Source organism: Acomys russatus, chromosome 22 (assembly GCF_903995435.1).
Source record: "Acomys russatus chromosome 22, mAcoRus1.1, whole genome shotgun sequence".
Taxonomy (NCBI): Eukaryota; Metazoa; Chordata; class Mammalia; order Rodentia; family Muridae; genus Acomys; species Acomys russatus.
Genome location: NC_067158.1, coordinates 19168144 through 19191379, shown reverse-complemented (window position 1 = coordinate 19191379; position 23236 = coordinate 19168144).

Sequence of the window (23236 nt, the reverse complement as noted above, 5' to 3'; positions counted from 1 at the left end):
ATGGGATAAACATTGATATGCAACAAGAATAAATTAATAAAAAAAAGATTTCATTTACTCAAAAGTACTTTCTCTGTTAATGAAACTGTCTTTGCTCCCCTTTACCCTGATGGAATATCTGAACTCTCTGAAGAGTGAAGTCCCCTAGAACCCATGTCTCCTTTCAACAAATCTATGCATTGGCAGGTTGGCTACACTTCTCACTTATAAGGCATCCACAAAGAGATTTCTCTCCTTTGACACTCCAATTATTTGGACAAGCATGAGAAATGAATTGCAATTCCAGGGTTTTTCAACTGTGTACATGCCATGGGGTGAGGGAACTTACTGATCTACTCTATCTATAGGAAATGTTTGGAGAGCAGTTTATAATTCTGTGTTTCAGACTCAATGGACACAAACAACGCAATGGAATCAAATAATTCACAAGTTAATTTTTCTTTTTTGAAAGTCAAGTACTGATGGATCTCACAAAAAGATTTTCCCTTTTTTTCTCTAAAGCATTTATTTTATTCTAAGTGACATTTTCAATCATATGCCCTTTAATCATTGTGATGCTTTTCCATTTCTTATGATTCTGAATGATTCTAAGTGTACTCTCTTGTCATCTGCCTCATTGTATTGGAAATTTCTCTGCCAAGATACATTTTATTCTGATCTTATCTCTTCAAAACAAAATACCATTAGGCATTATATCAGAACAGAATGTATCTCTTGTTTTCCATTTGGAGATGTGTTCTTGCTGTGAAAGCAATAATAAAATAATTTGCTACCAAGAAGAACTGAGTTTGACTCCTGTAGGGCTTGACACTTAACCAATGACTTGACTTTCAGCATATAATCCTATCCCTGAGTCTTACTTTTCTCCTGTCTAAGGCGATATGATAACAACTGTCCTGCAGAGTATATGAAGGATGGTAGGACATTAATGTAAAATTCATTTACTTCTGTTAGTGCCTTGTTTTCTCAACTGGAAATTTTAAGAATACTGCCCTATCATTGTTTTCAATGCCCAGTGTTTAAAGGTTACTGCATGAATACATAGAGAGATGACAAGCTTTGGGACGCCGTGATACTATGACAGCCCCTTCAGCCTAACTACAATTAGAAACATTTCTGCCTTCATTATGCCACAGTCCAACATTGCGCCCACTGGCCTTAGGCTTTCACACTTCACAGACTCTTCTTACTTGTTTCAGCATTATCTCATATGTATCCTGAATAACAAGTCCTGATCCCCAATCACTGGGCATCACCACTGTGGAGTCTGGAACTCCAGCATGCATATAATAGCTAGGCAACAGTTACTACTGTTGTGTTGTCCATCTCTTCTGTATGTACCACATAGAAACAACCATTTCCATAACTGAACATGTGCGATTTCTTACTGTTCCAAAGCTGCCCAGCACTGAAAAAAGTCACATAAGTGAGAAGTAGTTTAATAATAGGAGCATAGCTAATGACTTTAAATTCTTTAAAGGAAGTGATTTTTTTTTTGTAAGGATCTACTTTTACAATTTAAAATATGCATATGTTTAATGAATTGAATTTATTTGGTAAATACAAGCATGTTAAGTATTAACACGTTGTCTTTCAAAACACATTCATGGTTATAATGTTGAATTAGAGAAATTAAATCTGTCTCCTCAAACATCATATTTTTAAGGTGAAAGTCTTAAGCCTCTAGTCTTGCTTTTGCAATATACAACTCACTGTCTTTCATGTCATCTTCCTGTAGAAGCACCACACACATTCCCACTGTTGTTTACAAGGGCCTAGTGCCTACTGTTCCACTACACCCATTCCTTTCTTCCTCCTCCTTTCCATCACTAGTCTAATCTAAATTTCTAGGAGACATTCTCTTTTTATTCACTCTTTAATGAGATCCTGTTCTTGTCTGTCTAGATAATTTCATTTTACACATTTGTCTCTAGCTTCATCCTTGTTACCACATATCAGGATTTCATGCTTTGATATGGCTGACAAATATTGCATCATGTATCTATTCCACAATTTTACCACATTCATCAGTGGATACAAAAGTGGACACCATTTCTTGGCCATTGTGAATCATTACACTGCAATCTGCATGGAAGTACAGATATAGTTTAGGTTATTTATTTATTTTTTAATTTCATTATTTACCTCAGGCATGTATATAGAAGTCAAAGGAAGACATGCAGGAGTCAGTACTTTCTCTCCTCCTTTTTGGTTTGAGGGCTCAAACTCAGATCCTTGGGTTTAGTTAGTATCACATTTACCCACTGGCCAATACTGCCAGCCCCAGAGGTAGTTCTCATTGACTGATTGTGCATCCTCGACATATCTATCCAGGAGTAGAAATAGAGCATCAATTAGTACATCTGCTTTTAGGTTTCTAAGTAGCATTTCTTGCTTTCCCTAGTGAATGTGCTGAGTTAGAGTCCCACTAACATCATCTCAGGACCTTTCCCTGCCCATTCTACCCTGCACTGATCTCTTGTCTTGGAGTGACTGAATCTCACTGTCATGTTAACTTTCATTCATCTATGAAGCTGTGGTCCCAAGTTTTCCAGTGACCACTGGCCATTTGTGTGTTTTACTTTTAAAAACTTAGTTTCCTTTTTTTTTTTTTTTGAAACAGAATATCATGACTGCATGATGGCCAACTGCCTCAGTCTCACCAGTGTTGGGGTTATAAATGGGTATCACCATGCCTAGCATATTGACATGTCACTTTTCAGAAACATCTATTTAAAATTATTGCTCTTTTTAAGTAATATCATCTATTTTGGTCTGTTCTCTGATCATTTGCTTGTTTTGGTGGTGAATTTTGAAGCTTTTTACATCTGATGAATATTAACTGGCTAACATTGCATACCTCCCTAGATTTAATCTTGACATGTCCACGTAATTCTCATTTTTACAATATTACCCAACTTTTTGTGTAAGTCTTGGATTATTTTTACCTGTATTCTGTCCATTCTCTTCATCAGGAGAAGTCCCATTGCCCTCTACTTCTCCTTCTTATTAAAGTCATTGTCTTATAGGTTCTTTCCATTATTAGTAATCGCCTACGCCACTTGTCATGTCATAGAAGGCAATGCTCATTTTTTAAGCCAAATAAACAAAATATCTTCCTGAAGTACTTTCCAACATCTTCATCCACATGCAAGCATTCTCTTGGCTTTCAGTTACACATTAAATATATCACAATATAATTTAGTTATGTTATTTTCTTTTTAAAAAAATTTTTTATTAATTTATTCTTGTTACATCTCAATGGTTATCCCATCCCTTGTCTCCTCCCATTCTTCACTGCCTCCCGTTTTCCCCTTATTCCCCTCCCCTATGACTGTTCCTGAGGGGAATTTCCTCCCCCTGTATATGCTCATAGGTATCAAGTCTCTTCTTGGTAACTTGCTATCCTTCCTCTGAGTGCCACCAGGTCTCCCCCTCCAGGGGACATCAAATCTATTTAAAACATGCATAGATATAAAACATGATTAGCTTTGTATAAATGCTCTAGACTGTATCAAAACCTTTTGAAATGGACTTGGTTATCCATCCCCTGCTCCACTAACAGATACATACTGAAAGAAGCTTAACAAGATCAAGTTGTTTTAAATGTACATATTTCTGTACAAATATTTGAAATAAAGACATGTTGCTTAATATATTTTAGCTTTTACACTTGGTTATTGAGTAGATATTCTATAATGGCTACAAATATCCAGTTTTTAAAAGCCTGTTTAGTATAACTCACATCTGAGTCCAAGTCACAATGAACTGTATGTAATAGGACTTAGAACTGACATTTTTTGAAATAGGTGATATTGCACAAGAAAATGATTTATTATAAAAAAAAAGTCCCTCTCCATTTTTTTATATATTCTGTGTCTTTCAAACCATTGTTTTCTTTTCTATCTCTTTCTGTTTCTCATATGATCCACCCATGCTGCTAACCTTGTTTCTGGACAGAATTTAACTTCATGCCAACAGAGCAAGGAAGTACGAAATGTAACTCAAGGCTAACTTGCTTCTGATGACTGACTTTGGAAAGGTGAATTTGCAATGGTATACATGCTTTAAAGAGTGTACCCATCACAGGACCAGGAATCAAAATGCGAATTGTCTCTCCCATCTTGTTTTGTAAATAGCTCCTTTTTTTTCCAAAGACAATCTCATGATTTATAACTTTTGTTATGTGGGTCTGAGAACCACAATGGTAATGTGTTTTGGGAAATGTAATCTTGAATACAGTAGTAATTTCACTTACATTTCCAAAAAGGAAAAAAAAAATGAAAAAAATCACAATAGTTAAACAAACAAACAAACAGAAAAACAACAAAGAAAGAAAAGAAGAAAAAAGGAAGGAAGAACTAAAAAAGAAATAAAGAAAGAAGGAAAGAAAGAAAGAAAGAAAGAAAGAAAGAAAGGAAGAAAGAAGGAAAGAGAAAAAGGCATAGAACCAGCTGGCCAGGGAAGCTGGTACACAATCCTCCTTGTCCCTCCTCTCCTCAAAATCAAATTCCCTGGTCTCCTTCCCAACTCTGTCAGCAGACTTCCTGTTGTGGATTCCATTTCTGTTTTATCTCCATCTCAGGTGGATCAGTAGGATCTTCTTCTGCAGCCTTCATCACCACCCTGTCCCTTTTTTTCAACTGCCCACTCTGTCAGGCATTCCCTAAGAAACCTCTGGCAATGTTAGCAAGGAAAGCAAATAGGTGATCATCAGATCCTCACTTTGCCTCCTCTGCTCCCAATTCAGTTCCCCACACCCATGCCCAGCTCTACATCAGACCCTCTGCTGTGACCTCTCTTCCCTCTATCCCCCATTCAAAAAGAAAATAAACAATGTGCCTCCTCCCTCCAGCTTAACCCCTCATCATCTCTTCTAATGAATCTCCACCCATCCATCCATTAATTAACTTATTTATTTATTTATTTATTTACTCGCTTACTCATTTTATTTATTTATTTATTCACTTTACCTCCTGATTGCAGCCCCTCCTTCCACTCCTCCTTCTACAGCTTCCCTCCCTCTTGCCACTATCCCCCTCCTCCTCAGAAAAGGGAAACCCCTCCCCACAAAACCATCTCAGCACACCAAGTCCCATTAGGACTGAGCACATCCTCTCCCCTGTGGCCTGGCAAGGCAACCATGCCAGGAGAAAGTGATAGAATAGCATGCAGCAGAGTCCTTGTGAGCGACAGTCCCATTCTCCTTACAGGTGGACCCAGTTGAAGACCAAGTTGCCCATTGGCTACATCTCTGTATGGTTCAGTTCATGCTTGGTCCTTGGTTGGTATCTTGGTCTCTGCAAACACTCCTGGGCCCTGTTTATTTGGCTATGTTAAACTTTTTAAAAATATTTTTTATTAATTTATTCATATTACATCTAAATTGTTATCCCATTCCTTGTATCCTTCCACTCTTCCCTCCCTCCCATTTCCTCTTATTCCCTTCCCCTATGACTGTGACTTAGGGGGGCCTCCTCCCCCTGTATATACTCATAGGGTATCAAGTCTCTTCTTGGTAGCCTGCTATCCTTCCTCTGAGTGCTACCAGGCTTCCCCATCCAGGGGATGTGGTCAAATATGGGGCACCAGAGTTCGTGTGAAAGTCATTTCCCACTCTTCACTCATCTATAGAGAATGGCCTGTCCCCTGGCTTGATCTGGGTAAGGGTTCAATGTTTACTGCACATATTGTTCTTGGCTGGTGCCATAGTTTGAGGAGGACCCCTGGGACCAGGAGATTGGGATAGATGTGAGGACATCCTGTTCGGACTCTAGGTGAGAGAAGTATGTTAGTCTTCTTATGGAGCTCTTATTCCCTTCGGGTCTGGCTATCTCCCGAACACATACTCTTCTACAAGACTGCCTGTGCTTCTCCCAGTGTTTGGCTGTGAGTTTCAGTGTCCGTTTCAAACATCTGCTGAGTGGAGCCTCTCAGAGGACAGTTATGCTAGGCTCACATCTGAAAGCATAGAAGAGTATCATTAATGGTGTGAGGGGTGGTCTCTCTCCCATGGGGTGGGTCTCACATTGGGCCAGATATTGGATGGACATTTCCTCAACCTCTGCTGGACATCTACCCCATATATGCCATAGGCAGGGTAAATTTTGGGTCAAAGTTTTCCTGCGTGGGCTGGTGTTCCCCTCCTTCCACTAGGATTCCTACCTAGTTTGAGGATGGCCTCTTCAGTCTTCATAACTTCGGCTTCTAGGGAATCTCAGCTAGAGTCACTTCCATATACTTCCAGGAACCTACCATGACACACATCTCCAGCTTGTCATAGAGATGTCCTCACCCGCTGATGGTTTCTCTTCTCTTTGTAGGCAATCTGTCCTCCCCCTCACCCCAGGTTTCATCTCCACCCTCATTTCTCTTTGTACCCCTTCTCCTTTAGTGTTCCCTCTGTTAAACTGCTTTCCCTGCCTATTTTATTTCTCCTTCTGAGTGAGATTAATTATCCTCCCTTGTGTGCACCTTGTTACTTATCTTCTTTGGGTCTATGAATTATAGTGTGGTTATCCTGTACTATATGGCTAAAATATGCTTATAAGTAAATGCATGCGTGTCTTGCTGTGTCTGGGTTTCCTCACTCAAAATGATCTTTTCTAGTTCTATCCATTTGCCTACAGATTTAAAGATGCCCTTGTTTTTAGTAGCTGCGTAGTAATCCATCATGTAAATGTACCACAGTTTCTTTATCCATTCTTTGGTTGAGGGACATCTTTGTTGTTTCCAGTTTCTTTAAGTGACAGCTCTTAATACCTAGAAACACATCCTACCAAGAATTCTGCTACTCACACTTGGAAGGGTCTCAGAAGCATTCCCTACCATGGACCATCTCTAAAGAGCCAGAGAGAACAGCAGAAACCAAGGAACAGAAAATCAAATCAATAAAGACAAGGTCAGATGTCAGCACCTAGAATCATACCAACCCCACATGAGTAGATGCCAACATAAAAACATAATAACAGCCAAGATAATATGTCTCCATTAGAGTCAAGGACACACTTTACAGGGAGAAATGCAATATACATGAAGAACAAGACAAGGGCTTCAGAATAGCTTTTATACATATGTGAGAGATCCTTATAAAGCAAAAGAATAAGTCCTGTAAAGAAACCCAGGAACCTGGGCATGGTGGTACACACCTTAAATCCCAGCAGTTAGGAGGCAAAGACAGGTGGATCACTGTGAGTTCAAGGCCAGCCTGGCTAGTCCAGGACAGCCAAGGCTAAACATGGAAACCCTGTCAGGGACAGGGCAACATACAGAGTTAAAAAAATGAAATGGAGAATAGAAACAGTTAAAGATTTACAAGTGGAAATAAAATCAACTAAGAAAATGGAAATTTATGAATAATTATGAAATGAAATATATAGGAACTCAAACTCAGAATTCAAAGACAAGCCTCACCAACAGAATGCAGAATATGGAAGAAAAAAATCTCAGATATTGAAGACAACATAGAAGAAATGGATACTGCAGTAAACAAACAAACAAACAAATCTTTAAAAACATTCAGGCACAAAACATTCAAAAATCTGGAACATTATGAAAAGATGAAATATAAGAGTAATAGAAACAGAGGATAAAAGAAGAAACACATGACAAAGTTATAGAAAATATTTCAACAAGATCAAAAAAGAAAATACTCTTAACATAAATAAGGAGGTACCTACCAGGGTAAAAGAGACATATAGACTGTACAAGAAAAGAAATTCCCACAAAACACAGTAACCAAAACACTAAACATACAGAATAAGGAAAGAATATTAAAACCTGCAAGCAAGAAAAATATAAAGACAGATCTATTAAAATAGAACATGACTTTTCAATGGATATTCTAAAAGCCAGACATGCCTAAACCAACTATAAGAAACTATAGATTTCACACAACTACTTTACCTAGTAAAACTTGCTATTAAAATAGGTTGAGAAAAAAATCCATGGAAAATAAGAATTTAAGAATTACCTATCTACATATCTAGCTGTATAGAAGGCATCTAAAGAAGGAACACTTTAACCTGAAGATATTTATTTACACCTAAGAATACACTAGAAATACATAGTATTGAACCAGCAAACCAAAAGAATTGAGAAGAAACCCAACATAACAATATAACTGAATCAACACATAGTGCTTAATATTAATATCAACAATCTCTACTCCCTAATAAAAATACATTGATTAGCACAATGGATGCAAAATCAGATTTCATCCTTTTGTTACTGCAATGTAATGTCAAGAATAAACATACTTTTATGGTAGAAGAATAAAAAGTGTATCCCAAGTAAATGGTCCCAAGATGCAAAGCCAGTGTGGCCATGTTAAAATTTGACAAAATAAGTTGAAAGCTAATATAATCAGTGGAGATAGGGAGGAACATTAGATAGATACTCATCAAGGGAAGCCTTTACCAAGATGATCCTGCATTTCCTATTGTCTATACACGTTGGCACCCAAGTTTATAAAATAAGTATTGCTACAACTTAAGCCACATACTGAACCTCACGATAAATCTGGAAATAAACTAAACAGAGAAATGCTGAAACTAACTGACATCATAAACCAAATGGACCTAACATGTTTACAGAATATGTCAGGCAAACACAAAAGAACAAAAATATATACTTTCTTCTTACCAGCTCCTAGAATCTTCTTCAAAATTCATCACATCCTTGCACACAAATCTAGATTCTAGAAAACTGGATACACTTAAACTAAAAGAAGGAAAAGTGGAAAATAGGTTTAAGCACATTGGTACAGGAGACAACTTCTTGAACACAACACCAACACATCAGGCTCTAAGATCAATAATAAATGGGACCTCATGAAACTGAAAAGCTTATGTAAATTAAAGGACACTGTTAACTGAACAAAACTACAGCCTAAGGATTGGTAAGTGATTTTCACCTACCCTACTTCTGACAGAAGGCTAATATCCTAAATATATAAAGAACTCAAGAAGTTAAACACCAACAAACCAAATAATCCAATAAAAATGGTACACAAAGCTAAACAGAGAATTCCCAAAAGAGGAATTTTTAATGGATGTGAAGCACTTAAAGAAATGTTCAATGTCCTTAGTCACCAAGGAAATGCAAATAAAACTGACTGTGAGATTCTTTCTTACACCCATCAGAATGGCTAAGAAAAATAACTCAAATGACAACACATGCTGAAGATGCGCAGCCAAGTGAGCACTCCTCCATTGCTTGTGGGGGTGCATATTTGTGCAGCCAGTTCGGAAATTAATTTGGAGTTTTCTAAAAAAAGTTGGAAATTGTTCTACCTCAAGACCTAGCTATACCACTCCTGGGTATATACCCAGAAGATGCTTTCACATACCACAGGGATATTTGCTCAACTATGTTACTAGCAATTTTATTGGTAATAACCAGAAACTGGAAACAGCCCACATCTCTCTCAACAGAAGAATGGATAAAGAAAATATGATATATTGACACAACGGAATACTACTCAGCTATTAAAAGCAAGGAAATCATGAACATTTCAGGGAAATAGATGGAAGTAGAAAAGGTCATTATGAGTGAGGTAACCCAGACCCAGAAACACACACAAGGTATGTACTCATAAGTAGATATTAACCATATATAGTACAGTATAATCATTCTACAATCCACAGACCCCAAATAGCTAAGTCACAAGGAGGGCCTAAGGGAGCATCCTTGAATCTCGCTCAGCAGAGAAAATATAATAGACATCAGTGGATGGAGAGGGAACTGGGTGAGAGAGGCTGGTGGAAGAGGAAGGAGCTTGGGGAATCAGGTGTAGAGAGATTGGGTTGGGAGGTTAGAAGGCTAGGAGAGAGAAGGGAAAGTAACAGAGGGGTGGAGGCAGGTAATCTCTGGGACAAGCTGGAGACCTGTGTCCTGTTTGGCTTCTGAGAGGATATGGCAGTTAGTCTAGCTGAGACTGCCTGAAATGGAGGATAGAGAGACTAAAGTGGCATCCTTCTATATCCAGGCAGTATTTCCAGTCAATTGAGGGGGAAATCAATCCATCCACAAAACCTTTGATCCCAAATTTGCCCTGTCTACAAGGTGTGCAGGGATAAAGGTAGAGCAGAGATGGAGGGAATGGCCAACCAATGACTCTATCAACTTGAAACCCACCCCATGGGAGACAACCAACCCCCAGACACTATTAATGAAACTGCTATGCTTGCAGACAGGAGCCTAGCATTATTGGCCTCTGAGAGGTTCCACCTGGCAGCAGATTGAAAAAGATGCTGATAACTATAACCAAACATTAGGCAGAGCTCGGGGAATCTTGTGGAAGAGTTTTGGATAGAGGGACCCAGAGGGGACAAGAACCCTACAAAAAGACCAACAATGCCAACTAACCTAGGCCTATGTGAGTTTACAGAGACTGAACCATTAACCAAGGACCAGACATCGACTGGACCTTGGCCCCCTACACATATGTAACCAATGAATAGTTTGGTCTTCATGTGGGATCTCCAGCAATTAGAGCTAGGCTGTCTTTAAGATAGACAGTTTCCTGCTTTTGAATCACATTCTCCTAGCTGGGATGCCTTGTTTAGCCTTGTCAATGGGAAAGGATGTGCATAGTTCTGATGTGATCTGAAGTGTTGGCATAGGTGGCTGTTGTATTTGGGGATATGGGTGTCCATTTTCCTGAGTAGAAAAGGAGGGGGATAGGAAAAGAGTTTGGGACCAAGAGAATGGGGATGGGCCTGTGATCGAGATATTAAGGTAAATAAATAAATTAACTAATGAGAAAACAAAATAAAATAAAATATGTAAACACTGTGGAATGGCTAAATCAAACTATTTAGCTTATGTATTTTTGTATATCATTGGGCTGGTGTTGTGAGAACCTCCAAATCTCCTCTTAGCAATTATCAATAAATATTGACTGTAAAAAAATCCAGATTTAGGGTTGGTCTTCCCATTTAAATCATTTAATCAAACATTCCCTCACAAGTATACCTTGCTGCTTGGGTTTTAGTTAATTCCCAATGAAGCCAAACTGAAAACCAAGAAAAGCTATTACAGTCATCACAAATTAGTTGTTGTATCTTTGCTACTATATATTAGCTGGTATTTTCTTGTAGGTGTGTGTGTGTTTGTGTGTGTGTGTGTGTGTGTGTGTGCGTGTGTGTGACCAGAATATTACTTTTTAGTATTCTGCACTGTGTATATTATCTCCATATGTTGACACATTTTTCATAGTAATGGACATCCAGGGTTGTTTCCATGGTACCCCAGTTCAGTTAATGCTGCTATGGACACTTTTGTACAAATAAGTGAACTAATTTATGTTCTCATTTATCTTGAATAAGTACATAGGATGGGAATGTCTAGATTACTCTTTGTTGCTAATAAGTAATGTCTTTTTAAAAAGCCATCTATTTTCCCAAGGTAGTTAGCTTTGATATCGCCATCTATAACATATACCTGTTTTAGCCCCCTCCCATATCCACCACTCCATTTTTTATCATTTTAGGTATTCCAATAGATGTGCAGTGTCATCTCACTGAAAACTTAGTTTATATCTGCAGAAGGACCTGGCATCTTTTCAGGTTCTCAGATGCCATTTTTGTTAAAATCTTTTGGCAACTTTTTAATGAATTTTAAGAACTTATCATGTGTTTTTGATACAGTCCTTGTCAGATAATTGGCTTGCAACTATTTCTCCTGTACTGAAAATTTAATTTGCACAAACTCTGTTTTTAGTGATCAGAAGGCCTTAATTTTGATGAATTCCACATATATATGTCATCTTAAATCGTGCCTCAGCTGTTACTGCTCAGAATTCTTTGCTTAATCGGTCATCAAAGAGATTTTACTATTGAAATTTTGTAGTTTTAGCTCTTACATTTAGTTTTGTGACATTTATTAAGTTAATGTTGTTGCATTGTGATATATATATATATATATATATGCTGCATTGTGCAATATATATATATATATATATACCTATGTGTGTGTGTGTATACATATGTCCCTTTTTGAAAATGCAAAATACATGAAATTTTACACATAACTTTTACAAAAACTTCTATCCTCTGTAATGGATTACTTTGTAACTTTGTGAAAATCGGTTTTGCCTGTATTCATTTATTGTTTTGCATTTTCTGTTTCACTGATTTTTATGCTTTATTCTAATGCTTTGTTTCTAATAATTGCACAATTGTATTTTGTTTTGAAATCAGGCGATCTTAATTTTTTCAAATTTGTTCATTATTTCTCAAGTTGTTCCTATAACTTGGGTTCTTTTGCATATCTTTTTATATATTAATTATTTTTATTTTTCTTTAAATGTATATTTTTATCAAGATATTCTCATGTTATTCCATCCAAATGCACTTTCCCCTTCTTTTTCTCCTCCCAGCTTCTCCCTGCTCCTCATCTTGTTGCAAAGGGCTGAGCTCCCAGGGATATCAACCAAACCTCCCATAGCAAGTTGCAGTAAGACTTGGCATCTCCCCTCATATAAAGGCTAGAGGAGGCAACCCAGTAGGTAGACAAAGGTCCCCAAAGCTGGCAAAAGCACTAGAAACAGCCCCTGCTCCCTGTTACAAGTCCCTCAAACACACCAAACTACACACCTCTAAGGGCCTGTGTTAGACCCGTGCAGGCATCCTGAATGTCAGTGCAGTTACAGTGAATCCCTATCTGGTCAGGTTTGTTGTTCCGTGTGTTTTCTTGTGGTGTCCTAGGCATTTGAGTGGAGTTCTGAGAACTAAATCCTGCTGTTCTGTATATTTCAAAAACTGTGGATAGTTTTTTAGAGAACTTTGCAGGTTAGTTACTCAGAACCTGTGACTTGCAAGTATGTGGTTCTCTGTCATTTGTGACTTGAACGCTTCTTCGCAGGTGTTTCCTGGTGGCCTTTTTCAGTTTCTGCATCACAGAGCTTGCACATCTCATGTCAAAGTTACTAGAAAATACATAATGTCATAGGACTACCAATGGAATGATAATTTCAGTAGCCAATAAGTGTTAACACAAAAATCCCGTGATGGAGAAAATTCCAAAGACCCCATCAACGTAGATAAGGCACTTAGTGAAGAACGTGATGACTGCCAAGAGTGAGATGGCTAGTTATTCCTGGGGAAGAACTTTTAATTAGTTATGTAATACTGAGTTATCAGACCTGAAATTATACACACACACACAAGTAATACTAAATGGACTCAGAAGGTTGTATTAATATGTGTGTGTGTGTGTGTGTGTGTGTGTGTGTGTGTGTGTGTGTGTGTAAAATATAACAATTTTTAAGCCCACGATTTGAGGAGAAAGTAGGGCATAGGAGGCACTGGAGGGAGGAATTGGAAGGGAAAAATTGTGTCCTTATACTTTAATTGTAAATATTACTGTGGATTTTAACATATTTAACTTTAGTCACAGAACCTCAGGAGCAATATATCTATGAATAAAAGCATTTTTCATCTTCCAAATTTCTGAAGAGAATAAAAGGAAATATATACATTTGCATTGTCAGTGCTTTTACAACTCCAAGACAAATGCAGATTTAAAAGCTATCTTCTTCTTCAATGCACAACAAAAATTTTTGAAATGTATTATTTTTGATCCCTACAAATTATCCCCCTACTACCCAAAGTTGTCAATAATGCATTTGGGCTTAGAGATCTCAGCATAAGATGCTTAGACCTGAGAATGCACTGCTCCGGCATTGTTTCCAGAGGTGTCCAAGTCTCTGCAACAGTGCCCCTGGCATTGCATCTCAGAAGTGTCCATCCAAAACTGCAGAGCCACTCACATTATATGAGCCCAACATCCTCAGTTTGCAGGTCAAGTGATGTTGTCTGTTCCTGTGATTTATTCAAATGTATACTAGCCACCTCACTCTTAACTAATATGCTCCTTTTTATTGACATTAATATATGAAAGGTAATAACAACACATAATAACACCATTCAATAAGTGGACCTTTTGTTTAAGCTTTCTAAGTGCAGCAACCTGTGAACATGGGTAAACCTGGGCTCTTTTGCTTAGCTAAAGGCTGAAGAGCAGTTTCTCATTTAAATTCAAGGCACAACAGTTAGCTATTGCCAAGCATAAAATAATCTTTTAAAAAAGGAAAGAAAAGCACCATAAATATGGCACCGAAAGATTGGTTATTGCCAGCATGAAAAGCCGAAAAACAGCCCCTGTGGTTCATAAACAAAAGCTCACATCCAAGGTCGTGAGTACTTCAGGCTGTTTTGTGTGTACTTGGTACCACAATTCAGAAGCCGACAGCCACCTTCGTTCCTATTTTTATTATGGCTCCTTTCATCTTCTTGTTCACTGACTTCTATTTTTCAATACAAGAAGGGAAAGTATCGAGAAACATAGTTTAATTATTTGTATCCCAAGATATCTAGGTAAAAGAAAAGTTTGTTTTATCAACATATATTGATTTGAATGTCCTTGAACTTAACATAGAGTCATACTATACCATATGGGAATGCTTATATTCTCTTGTCTTTTTGTACACTTAGGGAAAGAAGTAAAAATAAACTTAATGTGAAAACTACTTACATTTTCATCATTTATAAGGCATCTACAATGTGCATAAGCGGATTTCACAACACTGTTAATACCCATTACTTCATACTAACACATGAATTTTCAGGAAAGCTCCACGTTTTGCAATTAAATATTGTTGAAATGATATTTTAGAAGAAGACACCTTAGTTTGGTACAAACAAAATGCTTAAGAAATCCCATTGGAAGATTTAGATATACAAACGCTATAAGTATATACCCATATGTAAACCTACATATGAAAATGGGCAGATTTACATTTATATACGTTTCTCATTGCATGATGAGCTAATTGTATTTATAATAGTTTTGTATTGTATGCATGCACCATATTGTAGACATCCTATTATAATACCAATGTTTATATAAATTTACAGTGTTCCATTTACAGAATGCCTTCATTTGTTAGCAGTTACTATAAATTTAATATTAGTGTAATATCATGGTACGTATGAATTATTACTATGTACATTATTAATATTTTAGCATAAATTTCCTCTGTGGAAATTTATTAGATTCTGTTATCTTGTTGACAAAGCTAATTTCCAGCTACGTTTGCTCTTATTAACATCTGTAGGTAAATGAGGGTAATACTATCAGACTTTATATTGACTCATTCTCAGAAGACCATAGAACAGAAAATTGAAGACACGTTTATACCTTGCTTCCATGTAGTGCTCTGACCTATTTGTTTTGTATACATAGATTAAGAAGCATTGTTTATGACAGGAAATATTATACATGTGTCTTCAGCAATAGAAGTGCACTTTCAAAGACTAAAGGCTGAAAAGTCCCAACGTCAAGGTTCGGGAAGATTCAACTGCTGGCGAAAGCTCTCCTGACCTGCAGAGAGCAGTAACCTCCTTTGCCACTAGTAAAAATTTCTCTGTTTAATCTAATGAACACCTCACTCTTACAGCTTCTTTGAACGTTTTTCTTATTTTGTTTTATTTTTGCATATGTTTTCTGTTGTATGTAAGGACTGTATTCAACAGTTTTATACTCATAAATTTATGCTAACTTAGATGGCTCCAAGAAAAAGCAATATTTATATCTATTAGGTTCATGAGGTAAGAGATATGCTATATTTTTACTTGTCGATCTAGAAATGGTCCTAACGAGTTCCATGACCACCAGTGCCACTGCAATAGGCATCCAATGAGTTCATACTAGTCAGCTCTCTCCTCAGATCAAGAAAAACGTAACTATTGTTCAAGCAAGCATTGTTATTCTTCAGAATGAAATAGATTCATTTGTACTAATTGTACTCCAAAATCCAAAATTAGACTGGATTACTGCTAAAAATACATAAACATGTCTTTAGAAAGAAGAATGCTGCTTTTATGCTAAGAAGCCAGTAATAGCAAGAGAAAATGCCCAAGAGGTTATTAAAAATAAATAAGGATAGAGGTCCAAATAAGAGCCAAAGGAGTACAATGCAGACAGTATAGCATAAATATTAACTTAATTCTTCAAGATATATTCATAGGTATTCTGAAGGTGAAGAGAATGACGTAGAATAGGATATAAAGATTTCATTTAGAGCCACAGCCACATGAGTCTGGTGCACCACCCTTGATTAGGGATAGCTTACTGAGACTGAGACAATCACCCTCTCTTCTGAAATCATAGTAATAAGCCTGATGATGGACAACTACCTATGGCATTCTTTATTTTTCTTAAAAATAACACATGCTTTTGTAGAACTCTATGGTCTCGTTTCATGGCTAGGAAGTCTAACAGCTTTCCTTTATTCCATCCTCGTTTCCATGACTCTTTTAATTTAGGTTTTATCTATATATTGTTATAATCTCATTTGAAATGTTGGTTTCTCTCGATATGAACGATGAAATATCTGTCACATCCATGATTTTATTTAAATTCACCTGGAAAGAACTTTTCCCTAGATACCAGAGATTTGAGCAAATTATGCATCTTGGGTATGATCAACCGCTCTCCATAATGTGATATGAATATCTTTGTTATTGGTATTTCAGATATTTATTATTAAGTGTGTGTGTGTGTGTGTGTGTGTGTGTGTGTGTGTGTGTGTGTGTGTGTGTGTCTGTGTACAGGGTCATGCAGGTACCCATGCACAACAAAAGAGGGTAAAATATTCTCTGGCACTGGAGTCATAAGTGCTGATAAACCATTCAATATGGATGCCTTGAACACAATTTTGGTCTTCTGCAAGAGCAGCAAGGACTCCTGACCATTAAGACATGGATCCAGCCACTCAGTCTTTCAACTGAAACCCACTAGGGTCTTCTTAATTTTTCCTCAATGACTGAGAACGCATTTAGACTTTAGATCATTATTGTCTTTGCTCCCTGTCAATAAGGTAATGAATAGTTACAAAGTAATAACATTCACCAATAAAATTTCAAAATAGATATCATCCCACCCATATAGTAAGAAGAAACACACATATGAAAGTTATTTATTGATGACCTCATTCTTCTGTTTTTGAAAAGTAAGCCTTTCTAAAAAATTCATTCATATATATTTTCTCTTTGTTTTTTTTTATTATCTACCTTTTTAGATATAAGAATTACAGCATTATAGAGTTGGCTCTCTGTTCCTTCCTGTTCCAGAGATAACAGCATCTTCTCATGCACCCTCATGCCTTGACAAGATGGTGAAGGTCAGAGTTACCAGGGCTTGCTTCTTATCTTGCAAAGTGGAGATTGTTGTCATCAATGACGCATTCATTGACCTCCACTACATGGTCTACATGTTCCACTATGACTCTCCTCATGGCAAGTTCTGCGACATGGTAATCAACAGAAAGCCTACTACCATCTTCGAGGAGTGAGATCCCACTAACATCAAACGGGCTGATGCAGGTGCCAAGTATGTTGTGAAATCTACTGGTGTCTTTACTACCATGGAGAAGGCTGAGCCAACTTGAAGGGTGGGGCCAAAAGGGTCATCATCTCCCCCCTTTCTGCCGATGCCCCCATGTTTGTGATGGGTGTGAATCACTAGAAGTATGACAAATCACTCAAAATTGTCAGCAATGCTTCCTGCACCAGCAACTGCTTAGCCTCCATGGCCAAGGTCATCCGTGACAACTTTGGCATTGCGGAAGGACTCATGACCACAGTCAATGCCATCACTGCTAACCACAAAACTGTTGATGGCCCCTCTTGAATGCTGTGGTGTGATGGCGTGGGGGCTGGCCAGAACATCATCCCTGCATCCACTGGTGCTACCAAGGCTGTGGGCAAGGTCATCCCAGAGCTGAACAGAAAGCTCACTGGCATGGCATTCCATGTTCCTACCCCCAATGTTTCCATCATAGAACTCATTTGCAGACTGGAGAAACCCTGAAAGTATGATGATATCGAAAAGGTAGTAAACAAGGCATCTGAGGACCCACTGAAGAGCATCCTGGGCTACACTGTGGACCAAGTTGTCTCCTCCAACTTTAACAGCAACTCTCATTCTTCCACCTTTGATGCTGGGGCTGGTGTTGTCCTAAATGACAACTTTGTAAAGCTCATTTCCTAGTATGACAATAAATTTGGCTACAGCCACATGGGGGTGGGCCTCATAGCCTACATGTCCTACATGGCCTCCAAGGAGTAAGAAGCCTTGGACCACCCACCCCAGCAAGGACACGGGAGCAAGAGAGAGGCCCTTGGCTGCTGAGGAGTACCTGTTCCAACTCTAACCCTGACACTGAGTCTTTCCCCTCCAACAGTTCTCACCCTAGACCACAGAATAATGGAACAGGCCCAGGGAGCCCTACTCTTTTGAATATCATCAATAAAGTTTACTGCAGCTACAAAATAATATACAGTTGACATTTATTTATTCTAGGATTTGTTCTCTGCCATATATAAGCCATACCCTTTGTTTTAGTTATGGTTTTTATTGTTCTGATGAATCACTATGACCAAAAATCAAGTTGAGGAGAAAAGAGTTTCCTGACATATGCTACCAGATCATTATCAGACATTGGAGGAAGTCAGGATAGGAATTCAAGGAGGCCTGGAACCTGGAGGCAGAAGATGATGTAGAGGCCATGGAGGGGTGCTTTGTACTGGCTTGCTTCTCCAGCATTGCTCAGCTACTTTCTTACAAAATTTAGAACTTTCAGCCCAGGGTTGGAAACACCCACAATGGGCTGGGGCCTCCTCCATCAATACCCAATTAAGAAAATGAAGACTTGACACCCTATGAGCATATACAGGGGAAGGAAATCCCTCTCAAGAACAGTCATAGGGGAGGGGAATAAAGGGAAAATGGGAGGGAGGGAAGAATGGGAGGATACAAGGGATGGGATAACCATTGAGATGTAACAAGAATAAATTAATAAAAAATTAAAAAAAAAGAAAATGCCTTACAGTTGCGTATTATGGAGACATTTTCTCAATTAAGTTCCTTCCAGATACCTCTTGTTTGTGTGTCAAACTTACATAATACTAGACAATACAAACCTTTTAAAAATTAGAAAGAAATTAGATGAAATACAGAAATATAAATGATCTAATTTAATAATACCTTTACTTGATGCGTTAGACTTCAGCATAATAAGCTTTGAGAAACTATATTTAAAAAATTAACTAATTTATTTAAGTCAAATTTATCTTTGGTAATAAAAGAAAATTCTAGATTTTGAGGTATAATTACCACATATGATGTAATCTCTGACTTCAGTGCTTTATCTCATGCCTAAAGTTACTAATATGTTGTCTATGGGCTAGTATCAAAGGATAGGAGAAATCTTGATGAAGCCTACAAAGGGGGAAATACTCTTTTACACTGTTCATAGAAACTTCCTAAAGCAATTACATATGTTACCTTAGTTATTGTTTTATTGTTACAGAGAAACACCAAGATGCAAGCTATTGGGGAGTGAAGGGTTTACTAGGATTTGGCACTGAAAGAACCAGGACAGGAATCAGAACAGGCCAGGAACCCAAAGGCAGGAGCTAATGCAGGGCCATGGATTTGTGTTATTCACTGGCTTGCTCCCTGTGGTTTGCTCAGCCTTATAGAAGCCAAGACCATCAATCAGCCAAGGGATGGCACCACCCATGATGGGCTAGACACTCCGTCATCAATCACTAATTAAGAAGATGCCCTATAGGCTTGCCTACAACCTGATCTTTTAGAGGCATTTTCTTAATTGAGCTTTTCTCCTCTCTGGTGACTTTAGCTTGTGTCAAGGCGACATAGAACTATCCCGAATGGATGGAAAGAAGTTCAGAATTGAGTGAGAACTTTTCCTACTGACAGAATGTGTGTGAGGAAGTGCATGGCCTAGGCAGGATTTCTTAAGTCATGCAAGAATTCCCAGAAAACTAAAATTAAATTAAATAACTACTTAATTTATACTCATCAACATCTGTCAAACACACCACTTGAAGTAATGCGTAGTCCTATGGTCCAGCAACAGGGCTCAGCATATCTCTCTTCTCTTTCTTATCAGCTACTACACCAGTGGATTGCCATCCCTAGGCTCTCCTTAATCTTGCATATCTGTGAACTACCTATTATACTAATAGTTTCTGGAGAATTTGGAAAAAACATAAGTCAAGTGTCCACTGTTACCATTTGGTGACTGCACTGTTAAAGGCAACAGCAGCTACAGGCATTTTAAGGCTCTCCTGAATCACGCTAGATTATTTTTCCAAGCCCTGGTGCAGAACAGGAAAAAACTATTTAAGTTCCAAAGTCCTGGGTAGAGATCAGGGGAAGGTGAGATTGGATGTTGTGGCGATTCATATAAATAAGTCATTAAACTGTGTTGAATAAGATGTACATGTAGTTTCCTGACGATTTCTCATGATCATAATGCCAAGAACATGTTTTCCACTGAGTATGTACTTGATAAATTAATAGGAACATTATGATGATAAATTTGTACTTAAGGATTAACTGGTTAAAATGTAATGTTTCCCATTAGTTCTGATGCTAGCCTACCTTAGTTGCAGAATGCAAGAAATATGAGGATGCATGTATGTGCACTCACATTTGATGAGAGTAATTTCAGTCCTTCTCATTCATGCTTCTGATGAGACTTTATATAAAGCATATAAACTGTTACCTCATGAGGAGCACAAAATGCTGATTGTACAATTTTTTACATAATGTTGGGAGCTGAGTGGCTACAATTAAGATATCAAGACCAAAGCAAAACAACTTGAGTTGCCCAATGTATCTAACAGTGTGCCCAGGATGGCATAATGACTCATGCTGCATGCTGCATTCTTGTACGGATGATACCTCTGCCAAAAGAGTTCAGAAACAGGCATAATGCAGAAGCAGTGTGCATGATGACTGATTTGTCAACAGGCCATAGTTGATAATACAAGTGCAATCAGTCCCCCTCTTTCTCACTGAGTCCCCAGGACAGTGTTGAAGAGGCCTATCCACTCTTGACACCACATTTAGAATGCCAGTGTAAACCATCTTGCCTCAGATTCTCAGCTACTTTATTTTTATAAAGGTTAAAAACAGGAGTTTATCTCATTGTATCGATTGGAAAATTAAATAGATGATGCCTGGAATGTACAGCGCCTGAAACATCTGAAAATCATATAAAAGCAAACCAGCGTGCGTTCAATTATTTATGTTGTTGTAAGAATGTGGCATATGGTCCCCTTGAATTGGTGACATTGTCAAAGTATTTTTAAGTGGCATCATTTACAGAAAGAGTTCTTTCACCAGAATTAGATCAGACTATCAAAATTTTGCCCTCCAATCAAAACAGGATACTGCTTTACATCAAATATACAAGTAAAAAGTTCAACATAGTTTATTGAAGACCTTTGGTCCTGCATGTAGACAGCCATGCTTGTTAATAAACTATAGATTCATTTGCAGCTTTTTTTTTTAGTGTAATGTTTTCACAATAGAGGGCTGCTATTTCAGAAGCTCAGACAATTGAGCACACAAAGAAACATTAAAATTGGCTTTGCTCCATGAATTCCTGTTTGCAACCCAAACTGTGAGACCTGCATTTGCTTTTCCTCCCTTCTGAGATAATGAAATTTCATTTGTCTTCACATTTTGAATCACAACCTACATTATTTCCTTTCACATATGTTTTTGAATAAAATGAAGCATGTACTGCAATTAAGTCTATATGTTTTATGACAGTTGGGGCCTCACAGTGCTAAACAACCTGCCCTGTAAATATCCACATACTGACAGATTCTAGGAAAATGAGTTAATTTACCTTCCTCCCTCTTTCTCTTCCTTCCTTCCTCAAGACCTTGTGGGACTATTGACATAATTTAATACTGTTGATTTTCCCTACCATTCTTAAAATTTCATATTGGTAAAATGATCAGATTTCTCTTTTATTCATTTGCATTTAGTTGGTTGTTTCTTCAGGGACTCAGTTTCAAAAGTTGCAAAATTGAAGCAAGCCAGTAGAGACTCAAAGCCAAGCTGTCTTGTCATTTTCTTGTGTGACAGATTCCATTTGAAACACAGAGAGGTGGGGGTGGGGGAGAGTCAGTTCTGACAGGTACACTTTTTAAAAATAAGAATAGGAAGCATCTTTTGGATTGTTATCACTATTTCCACAATTGTTATCACAATTACTGCTTTTCCTACAGTCTAGGAATAATACTTATGAACTGCCTCTTTTCTTCTTAGTTCTACACATTCTTGCATGGGCCTAATGTTGCTCAGTGAACTAATACTACTATTCAATCTTCTCTCAAAAGTTTTATTAACATTACATGTGTTTTCTTAATATTTTTAGACATAGTTTGGTGACTCTTATATTTCATAAAATCTTAAATTTTGGTCATTGGCAAAATTGATGTGGTGATGTGTATCTACCTTCTCTGAGTAGTCGAAGATCAGAGGCTGGGATTCTGGTGAGTAACCTGGTCTTTAACTCCAAAACACCAAAGTTGGAGTCTCCTGATTAGGACGGAACATTCCTGGAGCAGGGGATACACAGCTCCATCCCCTCCTTTAGCCATCTCCCTGGTCCAGGAGTAGTGCAAGTTCCCGGGCTTGCAACCCTAGGTGCTTTCCACCTACTTGAACATGGGACCCCAGTTCCAGGTAAGCTCTGATTCCCAAACTGACAGTGGATTCCTCACTCTTCGCTGAGAGCAGCATCTGGATCAGTGCGCACAGGCTCACAGACCCTGTGTGCTTTCTGCCTACTCTAGAACTGGTTCCCAGTTCCAAGGCTTAGCATCTGCTTGGCCAGCAATCATCAGCATGACTGTGATGAGTAACATCAGCACCCTTTGCCCTTTCATGTGCCTCTGGCCTTCTGCCACCATCTTAAAGACCACCCTGGACTCCAGAGACTTGCAGATTCAGCGTTCAGTTCGACCCTTTCCAGAAAAAGGCAAGGGAATTCCACTCCTACAATCAGAACTCAGATTCCTTCTGCTTCACACTCTGATGAGGTTTAAGATGAAATAGTTTATGTTTACAATTAAGCTTAGTTGTTTAGGGTTTAAGATGTTTTTAGGTCTAGATAGATGTTTTAAGATAATAATGAGAAGATATGATAGATATGGATTTTCATTCAGAATTGTAGATGCACCAAGATAGGAAAGATGTTTTCTTCAAGGCTGCCAAATACAAATAGCCAAAACATTATGAATGTAACATTTATATAATTCCTGATTGTTTCATGGTTTTTCTTGCTGTTGGTAGTTTATTGTGTTATGTATGTGTAAGATATATATGTATATGTCTAAAT